Here is a 6,578-nt window from a genome sequence, read left to right as displayed (position 1 = left end):
GGAGCAGTTTATTTAGCCGGCAGCCACACACTCCCCGCTGCCAGATCGTCTTGTCCGTTCACCGAGGCTACACGTTCTCGTTCCTGTTCCAGTTCTAGTTGTGGAGATTCCCTGCAGTCCTACAGTTACCTGTCATGACGATCCATGGCCAGTCTCATCGGCTCTGTGGACGAGGTTGCCGTTTTTTTGAGGAGAGTTCCTGCAGAACTGCTCAGCCGTTCCGTTCCTGACTTGGCTCCGCTGTCCAGAGGGAATCCGCCGCGGTGACGTCACTCCCGTGGGATTCCCTAGCAAGTAAGAGTAGCTGCGGCAGTCATTGGATCTCTAAGCATAGATCACGTTTTTTCAAGAGACCTTTTGCTCCAAGCGGAGACTTCCTTTGTTTAAAGACTCTTTAATTATCAAGACGCCTGTTTATACTCCACGTTTATTTGAGAGACTTCCTTTTATTTCAAGTGGAGATTCCTTTGTTGAAAGACTCCTTCAGTTTAAGAAGTATTGGCACAGTATTTATACCGGCTGATCCTGCAATAAACATTTGGAAAGAGCTTTTGCCTTAATGTGTTGCATTTGGGTCCAAAGGTCTGGGAATCCTGACACAAAGTCCAGTTACATAGAAAGTCAGTATTCAATCACCATTTCCATTAGATCTTTATTTACTGGATTATTCAACAACCAATAGTAGAGAATACTAGTAGAGCAGCAGAAAAAAATCAAAAATATATTCTTTTATGACTAACTGTTGGTATTAACACCAGAGTAATGACCAAATACCAAAATCAAACATACAAATGTTTTTTTCCTTATAAACACCTTCACTCTGTTCTATTGGCAGACTGTCACCACAGACAATTCTACGGTCATGACAACCACATTAGTGGAAACAGAGAAGAAAGAAAAAGACAACATGTAAAAAGAAAGTGTATCTGGCATCTGCTGGGCTGAGCCCACTGCTCTCTGGGAGTGAACGGAGATTATTTTAAAGCTTAAATGAGGCTTTTACATTTTTTTCTCCAAAATCCTGCAGGCATAATCTAATCTTATCTTCTCAATCCAATTTCTAATACTGGCTACACATAGGATTAAAATTGTGCAATTTGCTTTGTAGGGCATTTGACAGGGAAGCAGCATCTGTTGCTGATGGTGGAAGATGTGCAGGTTAAAGTAGGGGAAGATCAGGTGTGGGGCATGAGGTGGACGGCAGTCAAACTGGCGTAAAAAAGTAAACACCTGTATTTAAACAAATGTGACAAATTCTCCGGCCAATCAGTAAAATGAAAATAATGTAAATACTGTATGTCTGCAACAAGCTCCATGACCATAGTTCATATTGTTCACACTTCTTGGGACTGTTGACAGCTCTTGGTACTGACCAATGAGGAAGGGTTCAATCCATGCTGTCTGTTGACACCAGCATCATAATGCTATAGGACATGAAGGGAACCGCACACACAGCTCAGCTGTTGTTGGGGTGGTTTGATGTATGAATAACAAATTATGCTTTTAAAAGGGGTGGAAATGAACAATTAACCAATGCTTATGTGAGTTTTATAATTTAATGGTATCCATCAGATTTAGTTACTCTGAAATTACCAACCTCTATAGAAATTTCCATGTAAGTCTTTGCTCCATCTTTGAAAACGTGCAGTTAGAGAAATATGTTTTCACAAACATACAACTGTAGCACTTTGAGTTTTGTGTCATGACCTCAGGGACTGGATACCAGGTCATCTGGTCCAGGTCAGATTTCTTTGGAACAGAAGGCAGTTCCCTGTAAGTGCAGAGCTTTGCTGTATAGATGATACAGGATTAGAGTTTTCCCCTTTTGTTCCCTGGTTGGCTACTACTGGTGACTGAGTTGGATTTTTCTTGACACATGCAGATGAAAGATGATGGATATAAGTTGATGTTCAAGTTTGTCCAAAGACCATTTATTGTAACAAATTTTGGTTTACAGATAACTTAAATGCAAAATAAAACAAACAAATTAATCTGAGAGTCTTTATATGGCTATTCCACGTGAAACAGAGCAGCATGCACGATCAAGGGACTGTTTGCCCCCTCAGCCACGTCCAGATGCTGTAACCTCTGCCCTTTAAGCCCTCCCCTTGGGCTTCACCTGTAGTCTCCAGTATTCCTCTAGGTGGGGGTAGACACACCTGTGACCACATATGATCATTCGCGCACTCACACAAACACCCACACACAGACTAATATACAATACACAAAGACAGATGAGAATTAACATAAAGCTCATTTTGGCTCCTACACTCATATAGAAGGGATTTTCAGGTTCTTAAGGGTATTTTTCCAGCTTTAACTAACTATTAGACAGCATGTTCTGATGCAGAACTCCAGTATTTAACTCTTCACTTACCTAAACCAAAGTTCTTGAAAAGAAATGTTTTCATAATGACAACGGTTAATTCACTGCTTTCTCTATCAGGCGTTTTCATCTGTGCTATTTGGAAAGTTTGATGCTTTCAGTGCTTTATTTAGGTTTTACCTGAGTGACACAAACATATTAACAGATCAGCTGGTCTCAAATAAAAAAAAAACGTTTCTTTTTGGATTTGCAGAGTAAACAGATAATAAACAGAGTAAACAAATTAATTTTAGTAGAGAATACTAGTAGAGCAGCAGAAAAAAATCAAAAATATATTCTTTTATGACTAACTGTTGGTATTAACACCAGAGTAATGACCAAATACCAAAATCAAACATACAAATGTTTTTTTCCTTATAAACACCTTCACTCTGTTCTATTGGCAGACTGTCACCACAGACAATTCTACGGTCATGACAACCACATTAGTGGAAACAGAGAAGAAAGAAAAAGACAACATGTAAAAAGAAAGTGTATCTGGCATCTGCTGGGCTGAGCCCACTGCTCTCTGGGAGTGAACGGAGATTATTTTAAAGCTTAAATGAGGCTTTTACATTTTTTTCTCCAAAATCCTGCAGGCATAATCTAATCTTATCTTCTCAATCCAATTTCTAATACTGGCTACACATAGGATTAAAATTGTGCAATTTGCTTTGTAGGGCATTTGACAGGGAAGCAGCATCTGTTGCTGATGGTGGAAGATGTGCAGGTTAAAGTAGGGGAAGATCAGGTGTGGGGCATGAGGTGGACGGCAGTCAAACTGGCGTAAAAAAGTAAACACCTGTATTTAAACAAATGTGACAAATTCTCCGGCCAATCAGTAAAATGAAAATAATGTAAATACTGTATGTCTGCAACAAGCTCCATGACCATAGTTCATATTGTTTACACTTCTTGGGACTGTTGACAGCTCTTGGTACTGACCAATGAGCAGAAAACAAATTAATTTTTTGCTCAAAAGAAAATTCTTTCAGTGAATAAGAGCTGGGAATTAAAACTGTGTTTTCTATGCTAAGTTTGCATTATAAAAAGAATACATCAGGAACATCCCACTGGTGCTTGGAAAAGATGACAGTAGTGAAGCAAAATTAAATGACAAAAGGTATTTTAAGATACTGAATCCTGAAGATGAAATTCTTGTTTGTCTGTCGATGATGAGATCATGGAGAACATCAGAAGTCCATTACTGTAAAACTATATCTGGGATTAATGCTTTGTAGCTCTTGACATTTAAAATTCATTTTTTTGAGGACCAATGTCAATCTTTAAAATCTCCCACACCAAGTCATGTAAACTCATGGTCATGTGGCATTCAATGTCATGTCAAAGGTGTTTATGCAGGCTGTTTGAACAGTGATACGCCAACATGATGGCAGATAGTGAGAGTGAGCAAATATTTGTTTGATGACAGGCGGCTGTTTGTCAGGATGCCATTAAGTTGACAGGTTGCATGGCACCTTTAAGGCCAAATGCTTCAGTTTGTCCTGTGACAGCACTTACAATGCACAGCCATCACACGTTCAAACATGACAGAATGTGTGCAAAAAATGCACTTAACCCAGTATCAATAAACACCATGTGGAACACTGCTAAGGTTACAGTCAACTTCCCCACACCCCAACCCCCAGCACATCGTGATTGGAAAATATGGAATAGCATTCCTGTGACTTAAGTCTATAAAGAGTTGTATGAGAGATTGAAAAGAAAAGGAAAATATATTGATTGGCTAAACAAAGACGTACGAAATAGACCGCAGGTAGTCAAGTGAAGATGAAAAAATAACTAGTAAGTGACTGTATTTCAGTGTTCATTGTTCAAGTAAAAAGGACGCTTCTAGCTGGAAATATTAATACAAAAATATAGGTGTTAAGTTTTAAAATACTGAAATGCAGTACTACGTAAATCAGTACACATATGTTAATGGAATCTTATTCTTTTTTACTCTCAACAACCTAGCAACGGTTTGTGTAAGTGTAGCGTGTTCATCTGTTTATGGAAGGCAGTGGTGTACAGCTGGGCTTTATAGGGTTGAACTGCAGTATTCTGAAATGACAGTTTTTTGGAAAATCCAATTACATGTGTGGATGTGACTTTCTGAGTCTCTTTCCTGCATCGACCATGTACACGAACAACTAAATGCAGATAAATAACTTGCAAATGTTGTTTTCAGTGAGTTAGCAGATTAGATTAGCGTAACATCATGTACACCTGTATGATGACATGAGTTTCAGGATCAATGTGGGTGATGATATTGACCATAAATACTGGATCAGTAATCCATGAGAAGATCTGTTAGCATATCACAGAAATACTAAACTTACATATACATGTTATGATTTATACAGTGTCGCAGCTGCAGCTGTACGTTTCATCACGTGACAGTTGATTAGCCCAGCCAAGTCAAAGTAAAACGTATACGGTAACGATTTGTGCATGGCGGCACCAGTACTGGACATTTCAAAACAACAAACTCTGGGCACATTTAACTTCCTGTGATGCACATTTATATTTGGTAAAGATGTTGTCTAATTAAAAATAGTTGATGTAGATGCTGAGATCGTCACTGGGAGTGACCAGGATGGACAGGATTAGAACTGAGCAGATCAGAGGGACAGTTAAGATGGAGAAGATCGGAGGTGAAGTCTGAGAGGTGAGGTGGAGATGGTTTGAACATGTGTTGAGGAAAGAGAGTCTGGGTATTGGACAAAGGATGTTGGAGATGGAGTTGCCAGGAAACAGGAGAAGAGGAAGACCTCATTTGGTGATGAGCCAAGCAGAGGAGGCAGGGGATAGGCTGAGATGGAGGCAGATGATCCGCCACGGTGACTCCTGAAGGGAATAGCTGAAAGAAGAACTCAGAGTAGAACTTTTGGGCAAGTTCGAAGTTCAATTTAGAATGTTAAAATGATGCTGCTCAGTCTGTCTGACCAATCAATAAAAGTTATGGTAATGTAAAGTTTCTTTCTTAGTTAAAGTACGTTCGTAGAAAGGATGTGTTAAAGGAACAACTTAAGAGATGAGTGGAACCAAAGCCTTCCTGGTGAGTAACAGTAAGGAATCACTGCTGCACACTCTTCAGTAAAGCATGACTGACAAGTAAGGACAGTGTTAAGCTTTTTCTAAGCTGAATTCTCTCTAAACCTATAAATGACTGACCTTTGAAAATTGCTGTTGCTTTTTAACCTAAGGTAAATGTCACATAATGTTATTGGGCTCAGGCGTCACTAATCTTGCAGCACAGGGAGGGAAACGTGCTGGCTGTATCACTCTAAGTACAGACATCAGGGCAGAAGTGTAAACATAATTTGGAGACCACAGTTTTTCTGCTCAAATGGGTTTGATGTTGATGAAGAGAGACCTTCTTTTTGCACTGATGCACAATGTTTGATCAATGTTGCCAGGAAGATTCCTAGTTATTCCATCACTGGAAGAAATGGAAAAGCCAGAATCATACTTTCCTACAAAGAGCAGGGTTTCTCTACGCTGTGGTGGGTTAGATGGACAGTCATGGAATATGATGTGGATGAAGAATAATTAAAAATAAACATTTCTGTCATATTTGTTGAAATAAAATCACTTTAAAGCTTTAAAGTTATAATTAATTCATTTTAGAAAATTGGATTTGTGTTTTTTCAGAGAATTCTAGAAAAAATATTTTTGACTTTCATAACAAATTTAAATGTAAACCAGCCACTAGAGTAAATGAATCAGTGTTTTATAGTGCCGGTCCCAAGCCCGGATAAGTGGTGAGGGTTGAGTCAGGAAGGGCATCCGGTGTAAAGCCTTTGCCAAATCAAATAATGCAAATTAAAACGTTTTCCATACCGGATCGGTCGGGGCCCGGGAGTTGTAACAACAACAGCGAATCATTGTTTTCCATCTCTCCATGTTCTCTGCATCTTCTACTCTGACTCCAACTATCTGCACGTCCTCCCTCACTACATCCATATATCTCCTCTTTGGCCTTCCTCTCTTTCTCCTACCTGGTAGCTCCATCTCTAACATTCTTCTACCAATGTATCTACTGTCCCTCCTCTGCACATGTGCAAACCATCTCAATCTGGCTTCTCTAGCTTTTTCTTCAAACCTTCCTGTCTGTGTTGTCCCTCTAATGACCTCATTCCTGATCCTGTCCATTCTTGTCACTCCTAGAGAGAATCTTAGCATCTTTAACTCTGCCACCTCCAGCTCC

Source organism: Cynoglossus semilaevis, chromosome W (genome assembly GCF_000523025.1).
Source record: "Cynoglossus semilaevis isolate Cse_v1.0 chromosome W, Cse_v1.0, whole genome shotgun sequence".
In the NCBI taxonomy this organism is placed as follows: Eukaryota; Metazoa; Chordata; class Actinopteri; order Pleuronectiformes; family Cynoglossidae; genus Cynoglossus; species Cynoglossus semilaevis.
This window is presented reverse-complemented; position numbering follows the sequence as displayed.